General features: G+C 39.0%; 1 protein-coding gene across 6 annotated transcripts in view; it reads left to right on the top strand.

The window, feature by feature from the left end:
• The window catches only part of grik5 (glutamate receptor, ionotropic, kainate 5), a 76,836-nt gene that overhangs the window by 2,223 nt on the left and 53,620 nt on the right, over nt 1–20,993 (top strand). For 2 of the 6 annotated variants that reach the window (XM_058746132.1, XM_058746137.1), the window contains exon 3: nt 8,686–9,847. The exons of 1 other annotated variant lie outside the window; for it this stretch is intronic. The gene's annotated coding sequence lies outside the window, so the exon portion shown is untranslated. Of the gene's footprint in view, nt 1–2,175; nt 2,744–2,947; nt 3,039–8,685; nt 9,848–20,993 lie in introns of those variants that run through there. 3 more of the 6 variants (XM_058746134.1, XM_058746133.1, XM_058746135.1) reach the window with 3 other exon arrangements.

Below are 20,993 nucleotides of genomic sequence, written 5' to 3' on the forward strand. Positions count from 1 at the left end.
TTATGGCACAAATTCTGTTCATTCAGCTAAACCAGTATTAAACCTGAAATATTCTTTTAATCTTTGCTACATAAATCTGATTTCTGAGAAAATCTAAGATCTTTTATACGAGAAGATTATATGAATCATGCAGTGAAGATCAACTGATAAAATATTATCAACCGCAAACAAAAACCAGAAAACAACAAGCTGTGTAATTTTCTCGGTCAATAAGCCTTGAAGAATAAAACCACTTTGTTCGCCTTTATCCTTCATACTTTTTTATCTTGTAAATTCTATAAATATCTACCCATGAGCACAAGCTGTGAGGCTGCATATTCAGTGCTGAGCTGAAACCTGCTGACCTTACAATACACCAGTGAGTAAAGACTACGAGTGTCTGGTATTGACGGACCGCAAATGTCTGACCCTGATTCTTCTACATCTGTTTTACTTGTTCAGTGAGTGACTTTGGTGTAATGAGATCTGTTTTGTGTTTAAATGATAAAGACATTTGGAAGATGATGCATAATTTTTGTTGGTGTGCGTGCATATAAATCCTCTCTTTCTCTGCGTCTGTCTCTTTGCTGAGGTAGCTGTACCTACTGTGACTTTGACAGAGTGTTCCCCCTTGTGTGTTGCCCCTCTGTGTATGTGTGTGTGCTATATCCGTACTGCAGCACGTGCGATGCTGCGGTATATATATTCATTAACAAAAGAGACCCATAAGCTTGTTGGTATATGGAAAAGAAGCTCTGGTCCTCACGGATTGCTCTGACCCTTCGTCTTTGTGTGTTTGAGAACGAGAGAAGGGCTAAACATGATGAATGAGGTGTGAATATGCTGATATAGCTATCATACACCGGCTTCGGCGGTGCTGGGAAATGCCATATTATGCTCATGTGTGTTTTTGAAATGGCTACATGTGTGCGCAGCCTCCTGTTGAAAGGTTTGTCACGCTTATCTGGTCTAGTTGGGTCTATTTCTCTCCCGTTCTCTTTCACACGCGCTCTCCGTCTGCCGGTCCTTCTCGTTACACTGCTATACCATCTCTCTCTCTCTTTCTCGCTCCCCCTCTTTCCCCCCATTTATTGTAGAGGCAGTGTGACTGGAATACTGAGTAGCTAATCATTATTCCACCAGTGAGGCACAGTGCACAGGCTGAATGTCAATTTTCTCTCTCTCTTTCCTTTTCCCATTCCCTCCTTCTCCCTATCCCACCTTCATTCCCTCATCCCTCTTCCCTTTCACTCCATCATTCCTCTTCCTTTTCCTTTTCCGTCCATGTCCCTCCTTCCCCTCCCATTCAGTCCCTCCTCGCTCTCTCTCTCAGCCTTGTACCCTTGGGTTTCTGCTTGTCTCTGTAAGAATAACAAGGGAATCTTATGGAAATGAGGGTTGTATTCAAGGATTTACCACCAGTTACAGGTATAGAACACGAGGCTTTGAAACGGCGTCATCCTAGGGCGAGATTTGTGTCTCGTGTCTTATTGGAGAGTCTGTGCTCGGTTGCATCAAAAGGGGATTCTGTGCTGATGAGGCTGCAGAGCAGAGCAGAGGTGGAGAGACAGCTGTTGAATGCATATTTAGCCGTTTCAGGGAGAGAGAGAGAGAGAGAGAGAGATGGAAAGGGCTGGATGATTCTCCAGTGTGTAGACAAACAGGGCTGCAGTGAAGGGGACTCCTGCTTAACAACAGGTGCACATGACAACCCTTAAAGAGACACAACACGCACACTTAGCAAATGATTAGAAGTTAATTATTAGAATTAGGATTGTCAATGTGCTTGTGGAATCTGACTGTCAGTGAATAAACTTAGTTTTTTGTTTTTCCATTTGTGTCAAATAAAGGTAAATAAAAAATATATTATATACATAAATGCTTTTAAAAATATATAATACATAAATATAATACTTCAAAAGCATTTATTATTAAGCTTAGTTAATGTTAATTTCAGCATCAAAAGCATCTTTAACGGACCTGAACTAACAATGAACAGTTTAAAAAAAAAAAAGTATTATTATTTTTACGAATGTTAACATTAATGAACACTGTAACAAATATATAATATAATATTATAATTATTCTCTTAAGTTTTGTTTTGTGAGAGAAATTGCTAGTTTTAAATGAATTTTAGAACACATATAACCTGTTGGGTTTCTATCTCTGTGTTAGTCAAATAATCAGTACATGTGTAGTTTGAGTTGGCATTGTGACGTCTGTTACCTGGCGTGTGCTGCTGCGTCAAGGCACGTCAAGTGTTTTACGTTTGTAACGGTTTGAAGACTTGTTTGAAGACTTGTGATCTCACTGATGCCGGCTGATTTTTGCCTTTGAAAGAGGAGGAGGAGAGAGAAGGAGAAAAAGGGTGTAGGAAGGAGCAGCGAGAGAAGGAGTGAGAGCTGATTGGATTGGAGGGAGAGCAGAGGAGGTATGGGGATACAATGAGCTGAGAGAGAGAGAGCGCATACGAGGAAGGGAGGGGGTTTGGAGTCAGAGTGAATGCAGCTTGCACTGCTGTGCTTTGGAATTACAGCTATGAACATTGTCAGGGACTTGAAAAAGAAAGGAAAGCAAAGGAGAAAAAGGACAGAGGGTGGAAGAGAAACATTACAGAGCCTCTTGATGCTCGACGCTGAAAAGTGTGTGTGAGAAGACAGAAGGAAACAAGGAGGCGCACCGGAGGAGCTTCACACGATCCTCTCATCTTCAGTTCCTGAGCAGATCGGCCTGTTGTCCCCCATCACCGGGGTCGTCATTGGAAGTGCGTCTCACCGTGTGTATCTGTGTGCATGTTTGTGTCACAATTTATTACAGCATTATGACCGTTTCATTCACAGCTCATAAAGCACAACTACGGTGTTGTGGTGGCTTGCTTTTGAAACACTGAGTGAAAGAGTATGTCATGCCGCTCGCTGACTGACTGACTGTGTGTGTGTGTTGCCGGCATGTGATTGGTATTCTGTAGACAGTGTGCAGTGCTCCAAACAGGCTCTGCTCAGAATGGCTCCACAGAGCAGGGATTGTGTTAACCTGAGGAGGACCACTCTTACACAGGGGTGAGTTTTCAACAGCCTCTCACGCTCTCTCTAGCCCTCTGCTTTTTCTCTAGATCTCTCTGAAGTCCTCTCTTTTTGCTTCATCTCCCTGTCATAGATGTCCTCTGGCATCACTCTTGATGAATTTCTCATTTGCTGTTTCGTTAAATCTCAGTGCACCGTTCAGATTTTCTCCCCGTTTCCTGATCTCTCTATTTTTTATTCTTGCTCCATCCTCTAGTCTGAGTCAGAGAGAGCTGGCTGTCTTCTTCCACTTGCACATTTTAAAGAAATTCATTTTGGTTGCCCCTCTCCTCTCCTCTACTATACTGATTCTGTCTTCATTTGTGCACTGGGAATAATCATTTTCTTAATCAGCATGTTGCCTGGGTTTCTAGGAAAGAGATCCAAACAAAGATGTGTTTTAAATATTTTAGCTGTTTTCTTAAATAATACAAAATCTGTTTTCAGGGAACATTTTTTGAAGTGGTTTCTTTACCCCACTGGCATTTGGTTTTTCTTGTTTTAAACATACATTTCAGTAAATAGTATACTTAATGGTATATTTGGTATGTTCTTAATGTTTTTTTCTTGTTTTATATTTAAGTAAATATCTAAACATTCTTAAAACAAGATTAATTTTATTTTGAAAAATGTAAAAAGTAATTTGTAAGATAACAGGGATTTGTTTGTACAGACCGAGTGTATATCTTTGATTGTTAAAGTTACCATTTTTCAGCAATTGTTTTCTTGTTTTGAGCATAAACATCTTTAAATTGTTACATTTGTTCTTAAACGAAGACCCCCCAATATTTACCAAGATTTAATTTTTATTTAATTTTATTTTAATGTAAATCCATCACAGTTTAATGAGATTTATGCATAAAACACAGGGTCCATGGGGTAAGAAAAATAAATTGATTAAAAAAAATAGTTTTGTTTCTCAAGTACATTTACAGTATCTTCTTTTAAAGCCGTTTAGATCCTTAAAACAAGACAAAAATATTGACTATAAAGAAAATGATTTGTGCAGTGATTTTCCATAGTTAGTTTATATTCAGGGTGAAGGCAGAAATCTTTCCTGTTGCACACATTGGCACTGCTGCTGTTTTTGTGTATGTGTGTGTTTGTGTGTCTCTCTCTTATATCTGTGGTGGACACTGTTGCTCACTGTTAACAGCCAGATCCAGCTCACTCACTCACTCACATGTAGCTTCAGTCTTTTTCACATTTTCTGCACTTGTGTGTGTGTGTGTGTGTGTGTGTGTGTGTGTGTGTGTGAAGAGAACATGGCTGCTCTTGTCTGGTGCCTCAGATGTGCATTTCTCACATTACATCAGTCCAGATATCTGACCTTTTGTCTCTGTATCTTCCCACCTGACACACACACCACACCAGATCTCACCTGCTCACTCTCACACAAGTGACAGTGTGCTAACATGCTAAATGATCCCATGGGATTATTTGTGTGCTGATGGCAGTGTATTGATCAGTAGAGTTTCGAATTCTTTAAAAGGTCACAGGCCTGGTCATATTTTAACGTCCATCTTCCCCTGCATCTCACCCCCTTCTAGCCTTATTAACCGTTTTACAGGGTTTGTGAGTCAGCGGGCATTCAGACATGTGGTATACAGGTGCATCTCAATAAATTAGAATGTCGTGGAAAATTTCATTTATTTCAGTAATTCAACCAAAACTAAGAAACTTGTGTATTAAATAAATTCAGTGCACACAGACTGAAGTAGTTTAAGTCTTTGGTTCTTTTAATTGTGATGATTTTGGCTCACATTTAACAAAAACCCACCAATTCGCTATCTCAACAAATTAGAATACTTCATAAGACCAATAAAAAAATTTTTTTTAGTGAATTGTTGGCCTTCTGGAAAGTATGTTCATTTACTGTATATGTACTCAATACTTGGTAGGGGCTCCTTTTGCTTTACTGCCTCAATTCGGCGTGGCATGGAGGTGATCAGTTTGTGGCACTGCTGAGGTGGTATGGAAGCCCAGGTTTCTTTGACAGTGGCCTTCAGCTCATCTGCATTTTTTGGTCTCTTGTTTCTCATTTTCCTCTTGACAATACCCCATAGATTCTCTATGGGGTTCAGGTCTGGTGAGTTTGCTGGCCAGTCAAGCACACCAACACCATGGTCATTTAACCAACTTTTGGTGCTTTTGGCAGTGTGGGCAGCATCTTTAAAAAGCTGGTCAGCAGAAGGAAGCATGAAGTGCTCCAAAATTTCTTGGTAAACGGGTGCAGTGAGTTTGGTTTTCAAAAAACACAATGGACCAACACCAGCATATGACATTGCACCCCAAATCATCACAGACTGTGGAAACTTAACACTGGACTTCAAGCAACTTGGGCTATGAGCTTCTCCACCCTTCCTCCAGACTCTAGGACCTTGGTTTCCAAATGAAATACAAAACTTGCTCTCATCTGAAAAGAGGACTTTGGACCACTGGGCAACAGTCCAGTTCTTCTTCTCCTTAACCCAGGTAAGACGCCTCTGAAATTTGTCTGTGGTTCAGGAGTGGCTTAACAAGAGGAATACGACAACTGTAACCAAATTCCTTGACACGTCTGTGTGTTGATGCCTTGACAGCACCCTCAGTCCATTCCTTGTGAAGTTCACCCAAATTCTTGAATTGATTTTGCTTGACAGTTCTCATAAAGCTGCGGTTCTCTCGGTTGGTTGTGCATCTTTTTCTTCCACACTTTTTCCTTCCACTCAACTTTCTGTTAAGATGCTTGGATACAGCACTCTGTGAACAGCCAGCTTCTTTGGCAATGAATGTTTGTGGCTTACCCTCCTTGTGAAAGGTGTCAATGATTGTTTTCTGGACAACTGTCAGATCAGCAGTCTTCCCCATGATTGTGTAGCCTAGTGAACCAAACCGAGAGACCATTTTGAAGACTCAGGAAACCTTTGCAGGTGTTTTGAGTTGATTAGCTGATTGGCATGTCATTATATTCTAATTTGTTGAGATTGAATTGGTGGGTTTTTGTTAAATGTGAGCCAAAATCTTCACAATTAAAAGAACCAAAGACTTAAACTACTTCAGTCTGTGTGCACTGAATTTATTTAATACACGAGTTTCACAATTTGAGTTGAATTACTGAAATAAATGAACTTTTTCCACGACATTCTAATTTATTGAGATGCACCTGTATAGTTGTGTGAGCATGAAGAATGATTTGTCTGTGTTGGCAGAAAGAGTGAGAGAGCAGGAGGGCTAAGAGGATGGCTGGTCCAAAGAATGGGAGGAAGGGATGGAAAAATAGAAGAAAAGAGGAAGACTTGAGTAAGATGCTCCTGAGAGCGACATGTGTGATAAGCAAGAGTGACACCAATGTCAGGACTGTAACCCCTCATAGTGATCCCCTCTTATTTCCCTTCACTCTGTCTGTCTCTTCAATTCTTCTATCAGTCTTTCATGAATTTTACAGTTTCAGTTGTTAATTTAAAAATACTTTTTTGCATGATTATTTTGCGAAAACATCAATACATCCCCCCCCCCCCATTTCAAACTCACTGCCACAACCTTGGTGGTTGCCAGGGCATTGCTTTTTGGTTTCTGAGACCATTTTAATAGGTGTTTGCATATTGTTATGTGGTTGCTAGGGTGTTCTGAGTGGTTGCTAAGTGGTTGCTTCTTGGCCAAGTCAAAATAAACCACCTATAAAGGTGCGATCACATTTACAGTTGTACAGTGAATTTTCAAGAGCGAAATCCAATCAGACCAGTAGGAATCCACACGAAATTCATGGATTCGCCACATTGACCAACAGAAAGCTGCTTGCTTTGAAAGTGACTTCTGTGTGAGCTGTGCTCTATGCATCAATACACTATTGGCACTAGACAATGAGCCTCTTCACCCTTGAAATTTGCTAATAGGTATTACTCAATTATGTGGAATGAGGAGTGGGTTCACTTGTTTTTTTTTTTATTTTAAAAATGAGTCATTGCAAATACTCAAGTAAAGTTACTTGGTATAACATATCATCTTTATCTAAAAGTAACAAGGCAGCATGCTTTGACAATACCGCTGACTTTGAGGTAAATGTTAATATGTTTTATGGTATTTTCATGGGAGATACATACTGTTAAATTAAATTAATAAATAAATCTATATTGTGGAAAAAAAACTATTATTTGAATCCTAATGTTTAGTTAGATGGCTTTTTATTTCTTTATGTTCCTGCACTTTAAGGGTTAAACTGTAATTGGTTTCTGAGGGTGTGCTGCTCAAATATGAATTTTGCTGCGAGAGCCGCATTAATGACCTCCCCAGTAGTTATTCTCTTATTCTGTCTCTGCTCTTCTCTCGCTGTCCCTCTGTCTCTGTCTGTCTCTCCCTCTTTGTCTCTACACCTCTCTGCGACCTCTCCTGTCCTCTTTTTTTTTTCTCTAACCGAGCATATCTCTTTAATGCAGTCCTTTTTTAACGTCTCATTCTCACTCTGCCACCGTCCATGTCGCTTCCTCTCCCGTCTCTCATCACTCTCTTTTTTTTTTTTTTTTGTCTCCCTTCACCCATCTCCTCCTCCTCCTCTTCATATCAGTCCTGCTGATGAGAGAGGCACCCTCCTAATCAAAGCATGACATGGAGAATTGTATGGAAATAAGAATCTGGATAGAACGGCTCCACGCCTGGGATCTACCTTTAATTACCTTCACCTTTCTTATTTATAGAACAGTCCGTCTCACCAGGGAGTTTTACGCTCTGATGAGGCTGTTATTTGACATGACCATCTACAATTAGTCAGTCTGGGAACCCTTGACCGGGTCCAAATGAATCTGCTTCAAATCCCTTGTCTATTGTGTGTTTGTCTGTTAAATATTCAGTCTAATTTAAATATGCCAATACTTTCCATTGTATATAACAAATTTAATGATGTAAGTCCAAACCATTTTTCATTTTTAACATGATGTATTTTGAAACAGTGAAACATGATATTCAGTGAGAAAAAGAATAGGGAGAGAATTCAGTTTATCCAACAGCAATTGATTGTATCATGAAAAGTGATAAAATGCAAACTTGCAAAAAATACAAAAAATGCTTGTTTAGCTGTTGATTAATATATCCAATAGTCTGTGTGGCCTAAGTCACCTCAACAGCAAAAGAAAGATGTTTCTTTTTGTTTAAAGATTTATAAGTTATTACTTATTAAAGACCTTTTTATTTGTAATAACCTGCGACAGTGAAGCAGGAACATCCATTTAGGATGTAAATAGTGTTACACATGATTATTTGTCTCTGACATTCATAGTTAGACATTATTAGTAGCAGCTAATGTCAGTTCAGTCATGATACAGTACTTCAGTGGTTTTATTGTATGATAATGAGGCTGTGTTTTGATTGGATATTGATTGCAATGTAATGGTCTTGTCACGTTTGAGCACATCCATTCAATAACATTACATTAATTACATTGACACAGTACTCTCGCTGTTATACACTGTAATAGAAATGCATGGTGTAACTGAATTACTATTGTGAATATATAATGTGAGCCGGGAAGTACTATAATGAGATCAGAAAAATCGGTATGGTATTTCAAAACTCCCTCATAGTAGAACAGTCATATCAGTATTGAAGGTTGCCGTCTGTAGTACAGCATAATGAATAATTGATCATGAATATTTCTCACTGTTTTCCTCAGGTCTTAAGCAACGCAAGGCCACAAGACTCCGACGAGGAAATTCTCAGTGCGGCGACAGATGTGACGCCCCTGTGGCTCTGTTTGCTTCCACGGACCTCGGAGCAGCCACAACTCGATCCGCCTCCATCCTAGAGGTGCCATTCCGAGGATAGAAGGAGTGTCTGTGCCAAAGCTCATTCCTGAACTCCTGAAGGGAGGAGCTGTGGGAATTGGAGGGATAGCTGGATTGATGAGGGTGCTGGAGAACAGAGCGTGAGCTGCTCTCCACGTCTCCACCCGAGCGCTGGGCTCCTTAATCAGTTCATCCTCCCAGACACTTGAGCTCAACTTATTCTGGAGGATTTTGGCTCTGAGACTTCAAATCTTCCAATATATGTTTTTAATCTATTCTAGTTTCTTTGCTCAAGTCAATGCTCCCCTTCATCAAATGTGGCAGGTGGGCCTGAGGAACGATTCTCTGTGAAACTAAAAGCAATAACGTGTAAGGTAGAGTGAGGTGGCAGAGGAAAGCAGGGTAAAAGTACTGACTAGGTTTGAGTGTTTATGTGTGCATATGCAAGGCCCGTGCAGCAATGGATGAGGGTTTGTGCCGAGGGCTGACAGGAAGAGGCAGCTAGATGCCAATGTATAACCGAAGCCTCTATGTGTGCGCAGGAGAGTGCGTTAATGTGCGAATGTGCACGTGGGAGCATGTGATTGTCTCTTGGAGTGCAGAATTCTGAGAATTGGCCATTATTGCCGTTCCCTCCTATTTTTGTGTTGGAGCCGGGAGGGTCAACATTAACAGCGTGCTCGAGAGAGAGGGACGAATGCAGCAAAAAATAAATAAATAAATTACAGGGACACTACAGTTTTCTCTCAACATATTTTTGGTGCCCATTGGTGGGGTTCTTTTTCCTCTGAGTGCTTGAGCTTTGTAAAAAAAAAAATACTTTTGTCCCATCAAAGTGGATTATTATAAGAATCACAGCTTGTGAAGGGCTCTCAGATGGATCATTTCTAGCTGGAATACCTTCTCCTTTGAGACTCTCCACACCACTCCATTTCTGTGACTTTCAACCTGTCATCGTAGAAGACGTGTTGTGATTCCCCGGAGGACTGCGTTCACTTGTTACCACAGAAATCCATGGCATCCTGTTCCTGACAAGGTCCGCTTCATTCTGTGAGTATTTTTACTCCCTTCTGTGTGTGTGTGTGTGTGTGTGTGTGTGTGTGTGTGTGTGTGTGTGTGTGTGAGTGAGTGTGTGTGTGCATGAGTGAGCACTTGGAATGAATCTGTAACAGTTGTTTAGGCTTAAAAGGCTTTAAGCTCATTGTTTGTTTTGCCGGTCATGTAACCTGGTACGCTTGAAGTGATGGTACATGTGTTTTTGCTTCGCAGACAATATGAGCTTTTTATTGCTGTGACGCCCACCTTATTCTGTCACTGCCCATTAGATGAAGTTCCACTCGTTTGTTTTGTTTTCTCTTGTGTAACCTTCATAGTGTGAGGACTGGGACGATCCGACTCCCTCCATCACCTGAAAGCGAGTAGGGATGTGCCCTTAAACAGCCCAGTGAACTATGAATAACATCACCACACACTCCCACCGTACGCACTTCCCACGGTGCTCTGCGGGCCTGAATATCCTCTTCTGAGTAAATGGAGTGCATTTATGGGTTCTTGTAGGCAGGCATGTAATAGACCTATTTGAGCTTCTCGTTCGCATTTGGGATCCAGATTGGAATGTGAGAAAAGTGTAGCAGAATCTGAATTACTGGAACAGTTCACACCAAAAATAAACAGTGTGTCATTTGCTCACCCTCATGCTGTTCAAACTCTTTTGTTGCTAATAGATCAACCCGAATGAAGTGTTATTTGCTAACATCTAAGTTTGATGTTTGATGTGTCGTCATTGATTGCAGTGCACAGAATATGTATGAGATTTGAAATATTCACTATTGTTTAAAAGATTTGAGGTCAGTTTCTTAAGCTTGCCAAGGCTGCATTTATTTGATCAAAAAATAAAGTAATATTGTGAAATATTATTACAATTTAATAACGCTTTTCTATCTAATATATGTAATTTATTCCTGTGATGGCAAAGCTGAATTTTCAACATCATTGCTCCAGTCTTCAGTGTCACATGATCCCTTAGAAACATTTCTTCTAATTATCAGTGTTGAAAGCATTTGGAATCTGTGATACATTTTGTAGGATTTTTTTGATGAATAGAAAGTTCAAAAGAGTAGCATCTATTTAAAATAGATTTTGTCATAACAATGCAAGTCTTTACTGTCACTTCTATTCAATTTAATACGTTCTTGCTAAATTAAACCATTAATTTCTTTAAAAAAAAAAAAAAAAACCTTTTGAATGGTAGTGTATTTGGGTGTATTGTTTGCTATTATTGGATTGGACCGTTGACTAGAGACAGGAAGTGAAAGGAAAGAGGCAAATTGAAGTGAGGAAGGACCTTGAGGCAGAACACGTCCGTAGTTATACTGCGCAATATAGTGGAATACTGCAGTCTATGGCTCAGATAAATTTTGTGATGCTGTTATGGTGCTTATGCAGTATTTTTTTTTTTTATTATTATTTCTTGAAAGCGTCAGTCCACATTCACTGTAATAGTGTAAAAGAAAAAAAAGCATGACAAGCACATAGTGATCAAGATATTCTTTGAAAGTTCTTCTTTTTGTGTTCCACAAAAAGTATCATCATATAGTTTTGGCGCTACATGGTGGAAGAGTAAATAATAACAGAACTTTAATTTTTTGCGTGAACGATTCCTTTAACATCATATTTGAAACTGAAAACTAGAAGCGTTATGTAATCTCCTCAGCGTGTGACTGCTCTCCACAGGTTTAGCAAATCCTTTTTGACATAATGGATGTGTCTCTGCTTTAATAGAATAGCATGTCCTTTTGTCCTGCTGTCTTACTCCTGTTTATTGTGTGAACAACGACAGCTTTTGGACAAACTGTCCAACTGATGTCCATCTTCAGTTGCTGGTGCACATATGTTTTCTGGCCTTTGGAGTTTTTGATGCTTAATTGACGTTACTGTCACCTATCCAGAGTCTGAATGTCTGAATGCACACACCAGCTGCCGCTTTGACATCAGCCTGTACTGTTGCCATGGCAGTGGAATACTGTTACTTCTGTCTGGGCTACAAATATTGGGAGAGGCACTGGTGTCCAAAAGCATTACGAGAGTTTGCACAGCACTAAAATGAAACGTTTGAAACGCAATAAACCTTTGCAGATTTGTTAACAGTAGGAAGCAACTCCTTAATATCCTCATTCATATCCTGTAATAAACTGCCAATTGTTATTAGTTAAGTCACATTACTTCACACGTTCACACCATTATAAGATGCTACAGGAAGATCATGCTGGTCTTATCAGCTTCTGCGCTGACAGAAAAGATGAATGGGAATGATATCGTAGCCTACTTGGAATAAACAACAAAGCTAGTAGGATTTCACAGTGTCTCAAATATGAGGCCCTGCCTGGACTGATACGCGTCTATGTAATTGTGCCAAAAAAGATTCTGCGAGAATATCCCTCAATATAAACCAGATTTATTTCTACCTGTTTGGAGAACCTCCTGCAAAGTAATATTCGCTGAAATTGGAAAGGCCAAGCGAGGAAATAAAACTGTGATTGTCGCACAGGAGGACATGAGAAGGGTTCAACAGCGAGGATGAAAAAGCAGCTTTATTGTAATGTCAGAGAGATCTCTAGCAGAGCTGTTTCTGGCAGCAGTGAAGAGAGAATCTCTGGATCTTCACTGAATAGAGCTTAGTGTAGTTTGTTCTTCAAGCCCTTGAAGGTTCGTTCGAGTTATCTATTGTTCGGAAATGCGCACAGTTCACGTATCGACAGTTGCTGAATGGCAAGAATGAAATTACCTCACCGAAAAGTCGACATCACAAATATGACATCAGTTCCAGTTGATTGGTCCACTGGCAGAAGGATCGATTGTATTGATCTGAAATAAGAGCTTGTCAGGTGTATTTGTGCGTCAGTGTTTGGGTCCATGTGTGAAAGAGATTAAAAAAACTCCTGGCTCAGTGATTTTTAAGGACATTGGGGAATGCATTTTAATGTCCTTCTTATAGCCCAGTGTGTTCTTGACTTGATAATCTGCCGTGCTGCACGTGAGTATGCAAAATGTGATGAATGGTGTGGCCTGCAAATGGCATATTTACTAGTTTCTAGTGCATTGTTGTGCTGTACCGAGCCGCACTGTGCTGAGTAAAGCACAAAACAAATTCTTGGTTTGATTGATGATAACACCAAGAATAACACTTGAAATATATAAAAGGAAAAATGCAGATGGATGATGCACAAAATAAAAAGTGTCTAAATTACATGGTTTCATGCCAACAATAGACTCAGAATCAAAAATAATGTTTGTATTATATTCCAGTATGTCGGTAAAACTGTTTAAATGACATTATCGATTGTCTCTGGAGGTCTATGATTCATAAGTGAAATGTCCAAGAATGTATGTGTTCGTGTGTGTATCTACCAGCACTATTTTTCACAGTCTTTTTTTGTTCAAGCATTGGTAGGCATTTATTGAGACCCAACAAGTGATCAGTTTCTGAAAGTGGTTTGATCTGATTCAGAAAGCGCTCTGCTGAGGCATGTGCACGAATGCTTTCATTACAACCCATTTCCTCCAACACTCAGGATCATTTAGCCATTTAGCTTCTAATATTTAAGTCAGAGTGTGCCACAGTCAGAAGTCAAGGGTGCACTTTAAATAAAATAAGAAAAAACATGCTTGGTTCCATGTACTACCTTAGAGAGAACTAAAATAAATTGTTTATTTTTTTTATTTTTTTTATCAAATGAAGACGAGAGCTAAATTTGAACTGCAACATCTTCTTGAATAATTTTTTGGAAAGGAAAAAGAAAATGATTGCAGATGTTATTTCAGACCTTTTTGAAGCTTTCTTCATGACAGTAATGATACCCTTTTACCCCCTCAAGAAAAACGTAATGTTGAAGAGAGAGAGAGAAAAAAAACTTTCTGAGTCATGGTAATGCTTTTGAAGTGCTTTTGCTTTAGAGAAAATACATTGGTCACACTCTGCTTTTCATTTCCATCTCCTTTTTTCCTGTTTCATTCGTTTAGAACTAGGCCAATCAGGTGGTGTCACAATTAAAATCAATCTTCCATTAAGGACAAGTGGCTGTGCCTGTCTGCGGCTCTTACCTGTAGGCCCTCATTTCAGTCCTGCTCTGAAAAAGATCCATCTTTATTAGTCCTTCACACTGCAAAATCAATGGCAGCCCTCTTTCATAAGCGCACAGAGCGCGGGTGGACGCGGATTCTCACATCTCCGCAGTTAGGCCTCAACCGTCTCACCCTACAAAAGACAAGCCACTCAGAGGAAGGCCGTAGAAGGTGTAGGAAACGGCTTGAAAAGCAAATAAATTGTGGGGTAGTGGATCATACAGTAAAGCTTTGAGGAATTAGAAAAATTTAAGCTCTTTTTCAAACCTTTAAAACATCATAAATGCCTTGGAATAGCCTTTGCATAAGAAGAGGGGCGGAATTGGTATAGGGACCAATTTTCACTAATAACTAGTTGCTTATTAGCATGCCTATTATTAACATATTGGCTGTTTATTAGTACTTATAAAGCATTTATTCTACATCCCTAATCCTACCCAATACCTATAACAACTACCTTACTAAGTATTAATAAGCAGCAAATTAGGAGTTATTGAGGCAAAAGTCATAGTTAATGGTTTGTTAATAGCAAGAATTGGACCTTAAAGTGTGACCGCATTTAATTATGCGGCATTCTAAGGTGGTCAAATAGTCAAGACATATAAATTTTGTTGTCCGGGTGTATTGGTTTATTAAAAAATACATTACTTGATAATACCATATTTTGAATTGCTGAATTAAAATTAATTTTATATTTTTTGTGGGGAAAACACCCTGTAAAAAGTTTCATCAGAAGAATGAATTCTTGAAAGGAAATTATATTTGGCTTACTTTTATTATTTCTTAGGAAACAGAATTATATATATATATATATATATAATGTATATGTGACCCTGGCTAAACCAGTCATAAGTAGCACGGGTATATTTGTAGCAATAGCCAAAAATACATTGTATGAGTCAAAATTATCCATTTTTCTTTTATGCCAAAAGGATATTAAGTAAAGATCATGTTCCATGAAGATATTTAGTAAATTTGTTACCGTAAATGTATAAAAACGTAAATTTTTGATTAGTAATATGCATTGCTAAGAACTTCATTTGGACAACTTTAAAGGTGATTTTCTCAATATTTAGATTTTTTTGCACCCTCAGATTCTAGATTTTCAAATAGTTGTATCTCGGCCAAATATTGTCCTATCATAACAAACCATACATCAATGGAAAGCTTATTTATTCAGCTTCATCATATCTTATTTCAGATGATGTATAAATCTCAATTTCGAAAAAAATTGAGTTTTGTCGTCCAGGGTCACATATGGCATATATATGTGTTTTAAACTAGATTTTTAAAGTTTTTTTGTGTGTTTTTCTTTGTTGTAGAGACTCTTACTTGACCCTATACATTCGGGATGGCATGTAAAAGTGGGCATCGCGTGTGTCCTTTGTGGAAAAGGCAATCCCATTTGAGTTAAGATGCTGCAGTAGAAGGGAGCTACCTATGTTGGCAATGAGGAAACTCACTAGTTCAACCGTAGAATCTAATGGCTAAATTACACAAGCTGACTTTCTTAGTTGGACAGAGTGTCTAGTGGTTGCTCACCTAGCTCCCATTTTTGACCCAAAGCAATATGTCTCATTGATTAACCATCAAGAGCAAAACCTGAGCCCTCACAAATGGAACAAACTCAACATTCCAGCACAAGCTCCACTGTACTTTTTCCTCACTGGAAATTGGACACATTCACAATTTGGGGTGTCAGACTAAGGGAGCCTATTTTTTTAGCCATCCATCTCAGTTGTATCTAATCTTGATATGGCCTGTGCATGTGATGGTTTTCACCTTGCACTTGTTTTTAAGGCTCTATGGTAAACAAAGAAAAGCTAATGTAACTGTCTTGGCAGGTGGTTTTGGGCATGGCAGGGGCAGGAGTAATTTGCAGGTTTCGTGAACGTAGTCTCAGGGAGCTTCTGACTGGACAGTCCTTTGAAGTGCCTTGCATTGGCGTCTAATAAATAAACATGAGCTGTGTTTGCTTTCAAGTAACGCAGCAGGAGAAATGGGCACATGCTCAGATGTGTTTGCTGCTGTCCCTGTGTTTGCTGGAATATATTACGTTAGATACTATATCCACAGGTCGCAGTTTGGATCTATCAAGGTAGTAGAAGTAGTAGCTTACTCAAAAATAAAAAATCATTTTCTCACCCTCATGTTGTTCTAAACCCATATGACTCTTTCTTCAGTAGAATGCAGTTTTTGTTAGTATAAGAACATTAGATGAGAACTGTCAAGCTCTAAAATGTCAAAAAGCACCAAAAGAGTATCAAGTATATAAGTTGTACTCTGTTTTATATTTTTCTGATGCCCTACAATCAAAATTTAAGTTATTCACTGAAAGTCTTGACCTATGTCCTAAATCTGTCTCATGAAAGTGTATAAGAGAACAGTGAAGGCCAGTTCATAAACAAATCATTCTTTTGAGTCAGATCTTTTTAATGAATCTTTTGATCCAGTTCACAAGATCAATCTGTATGATTTGTTTACAAATCAGACTTATCTGGTTCTTAAAGGATTAGTTCACTCTAGAATTAAATTTTTTTGATAATTTACTCCCATGTCATCCAAGATGTTCATGTCTTTCTTTCTCCAGTCGAAAAGGTTTTTGAGAAAAACATTACATAACTGAAAAACTGATACAAATATGTGTCATTCAACATACAGCAACTTTTGAACAGTACTCCTCCTCCACAATAATACATGAAGTCGTGAACGCGCATCTCAGAGCTAGTGCAAGACGAGCATTTGTGGTTAAGAAGAATATAAATTATTTTTTTTATTGTTTCACTAGATAAGACCGTTATTCCTCGGCTGGGATCGTGTAGAGCTCTTTGAAGCTGAATTACAACTGCAATTTGGACCCTAAACCTGTTGGCTCCCATTGAAGTCCACTATATGGAGAAAAATCCTGGAATGTTTTCCTCAGAAACCTTAATTTCTTTTCGACTGAAGAAACAAAGACATGAACGGCTTGAATGACATGGGGGTGAGTAAATTATTTAAGATCACTGACTTGAAGGCATACTCCAGCCAAAAAATAAAATTCTCCCTTTATGCCGTCCCAGATGTATGAGACTTTCTATCTTCAAATGAACACAAAGATTTTTAGAAAAATATTCCAACTCTGTGAGTCCGTACAATGCAAATATACAGGATCCCCAAAGTCGACACATCAAAAACCACACAAATTAAATAATAATCCATATGATCATCATACAGGTGCTGGTCATATAATTAGAATATCATCAAAAAGTTGATTTATTTCACTAATTCCATTCAAAAAGTGAAACTTGTATATTATATTCATTCATTACACACAGACTGATATATTTCAAATGTTTATTTCTTTTAATTTTGATGATTATAACTGACAACTAAGGAAAATCCCAAATTAGGTATCTCAGAAAATTAGAATATTACTTGGCCAACTGAAAAGTATGAACATGAAAAGTATGAGCATGTACAGCACTCAATACTTAGTTGGGGCTCCTTTTGCCTGAATTACTGCAGCAATGCGGCGTGGCATGGAGTCGATCAGTCTGTGGCACTGCTCAGGTGTTATGAGAGCCCAGGTTGCTCTGATAGTGGCCTTCAGCTCTTCTGCATTGTTGGGTCTGGCATATCACATCTTCCTCTTCACGATACCCCATATATTTTCTATGGGGATAAGGTCAGGCGAGTTTGCTGGCCAATTAAGAACAGGGATACCATGGTCCTTAAACCAGATACTGGTTGCTTTGGCACTGTGTGCAGGTGCCAAGTCCTGTTGGAAAATGAAATCTGCATCTCCATAAAGTTTGTCAGCAGCAGGATGCATGAAGTGCTCTAAAACTTCCTGGTATACGGCTGCGTTGACTGTGGACTTCAGAAAACACAGCGGACCAACACCAGCAGATGACATGGCAGCCCAAATCATCACAGACTGTGGAAACTTCACACTGGACTTCAAGCAACATGGATTCTGTGCCTCTCCACTCTTCCTCCAGACTCTGGGACCTTGATTTCCAAATGAAAAGAGGACTTTGGACCACTGAGCAACTGTCCAGTTCTTTTTCTCCACAGCCCAGCTAAGACGCTTCTGACGTTGTCTCTGGTTCAGAAGTGGCTTGGTAGCTCTTTTCCTGAAGATGTCTGAGCGTGGTGACTCTTGATACTCCAGCTTCAGTCCACTCCTTGTGAAGCTCTCACAAGTGTTTGAATCAGCTTTGCTTGACTGTATTCTCAAGCTTGCGGTAATCCCTGTTGCTTGTGCACCTTTTCCTACCCAAATTCTTCCTTCCAGTCCACTTTGCATTTAATATGCTTCGATACAGCACTCTGTAAACAGCCACACCTTTCAGTAATGACCTTCTGTGACTTACCCTCTTTGTGGAGGGCGTCAATGTTCGTCTTCTGGATCATTGCCAAGTCAGCAGTCTTCCCCATTATTGTGGTTTCAAAGAACAAGAGATACCCGGAATTTATACTGTAGGGATGGTCATTAATTGAAACTCAAATGTAAATATTCTAATTTTCTGAGATACTGAATTTGGGATTTTCCTTAGTTGTCAGTTATAATCATCAAAATTAAAAGAAATAAACATTTGAAATATATCAGTCTGTGTGTAATGAATGAATATAATATACAAGTTTCACTTTTTGAATGGAATTAGTGAAATAAATCAACTTTTTGATGATATTCTAATTATATGACCAGCACCTGTATTTGTAGTTTTTCCAACACACAAGAATCATTTTGTTTCAAAAGACATTGATTTATCAACTGGGGTCGTATGGATTTCCGTCATGTTCATATACATGTGGGATTGTGTGAGGGTGAGGCAAATTAGAGAATTTTCATTTTTGAAAACTATCACTGTAACTGAATGGAAAAGAATCAGCACATTATTCAAAATTTCTAGTTTCCCAGCTTTAGCTTTTTTGTTACACGAAAGATATTTATAAGGGTTTGACATGAGGGTGAGTAAATGATGATTCTGGGTGAACTATCCAGTTAATATCATTCCTTCCCAGAGCGAGAGGAATCATCTTCATCCGAGGCACTACTTTGGGTTTTCTTGAGTAAATGTCACAGTATTCTAACAGCTTTCATAGAGCCTACGGCCTCGCAGCAAGGTCAGGGTACGCTGTCTCCTCATGATTAAGTCTCCTTGAAATGATATGAGCTCATGTGTTTTCTTTCCGGTGTCTGACCGCAGTGCTGTTAATCCATTCACACTGTTGTTTCATCAACTTTGTCTCACTTTAAAGTACAGTCAACACTCCACTGACATCCTTTAACAGTACAGTGGTCTTTCAGCGCTGTGTTTATAAGCTTTCAGAAAAATTGTGTGCGTGTGTCTAGCTGTCCATCAAATTACTCAAGCAGTTAAAAGGTCTGGGCGTCTGTCACAAACGCTTGAGTCGACTCTTCCTGAACACCATGTTCTGATGGTTTTCCCCTCAGGTTAATAAGCAGGTTGTGGCGTTCACGGTATGCTGTTGTTTGATTGCAAACAGCTGGGCGCGTCACGATCGCACGGGGACCTCCGTCATCGATTGACATTTGCCACCTCGTGAGGCCCAGACAGCTGTCACGCCACGTTACAGACACGACCACAGGGTTCGACAATCCGAGTTAAGTGGTGCAAATGTGTGAGGTGGCGACGTCTCGCCGCCGGTCTGCTCTTTAATTAGCCTGGCCCATCAGCGTGTGCCCGCACTGAATTATTTATCCTTGTGAGGCATTAGCACGCAAGGTGGATTCATTTTAATGACACAGAGAGGCCAGCGACTGCTTCCGGAAGTGAGGCTATCCTCTTCCTCTTTCCCATCATTTTCTTTCGCTTATTCCTCCGCATCAAAGTTTAATTTCGGATGTGTAAGCTGAAACCGTGTGAGGCTAGATGTATCCGCGTTGAATGCTATTTAAAGCAAATGTGGCGTTCTGACAGATTTAGCTGTAGTAGGGCTCGTTTTGATGGGTTAAGCTGGTGTAGACTGTAAAGACGTAGACAGACATCTTCATTTTAGATCTAGCGTTGGGGAGGATACTTTGAAACCACAGCTTGCCAAGCTGCTCATGTTTTAAAGTAGTGAAAGTACAGTCATGCTACTCTTTTGATTATGTACTCTGTAAAGCTAGCTATAAGCTACAAAGCAGTCCAAGATTTAATGCTGTTCAATCAGTTGCCAAGCTATGTGCAGCAGCTTGGATTTTTATCTTATTTCTGCAGTTTTTCATCAAAAAAGGTATGGGGAAAAGCAATATTAGCTAATCAAAATCCATAATTCTGAGTGCAAACAAATTGATCGATACGTTCAACTGTCCTGCTGCTGTATTTTAGTGAACGCCGTTGTAAAATGAGCAGGGATTGGCCAGCCATAAAAATGCACTAGGATTTAAACGCACGTCAGGTTCTATATACGGAAAAGTGTGATATTTAATTGTTATATTTAATTTCCAAGTGATCTCTCCAAATCATTCGCAACCTGCTACTATTGTATTAACCTATTGTCTTTCCGACCTGTTTGCTTGTAAACTGTTTGAGAGAGATACGGCTACGCAAGTGATATTTTCGCATTAGGTGTGTAAGACAAAGTGAAAGAACCACAAATGATTTTTAGTAATTAAACACAAGAAAAATGTCAGTAACTACTCTTAATGTCATTAAAACTGGTAATTAAACACAAAAACTGCAGGTAACTACACTTAATGTCATTAAAACTAATTGCATAAATGCATAATAATCAGAGGATTTTTAATGCAAATGAACACACAAAAAACTCAGAAATATCACCACAATTTTGAGAAAAGCAACAATGAATTCAGTAATTTTGGGCTGCAAAAATCAATAAAGTTCTGTGAAATCATAGTGGCATTGACTAAAGAAATGTAACTATATTAAATTTACATATATATATTTACTGTGAAAACAAAATGTGACTCAAATCTGGGATTTTTAAAAAAATTATTTTTATTTTTATTTTTTATCGATCCATTTACATGAATTCTAAGAACAAATCCATTGACTTGAATAAAGACCTGTTTGTGCAATGTGGTAGCATTTTGTTACACTACTTTGCAAATTGTTGGTAC

Source organism: Onychostoma macrolepis, chromosome 16 (genome assembly GCF_012432095.1).
Source record: "Onychostoma macrolepis isolate SWU-2019 chromosome 16, ASM1243209v1, whole genome shotgun sequence".
NCBI classification, from domain to species: Eukaryota; Metazoa; Chordata; class Actinopteri; order Cypriniformes; family Cyprinidae; genus Onychostoma; species Onychostoma macrolepis.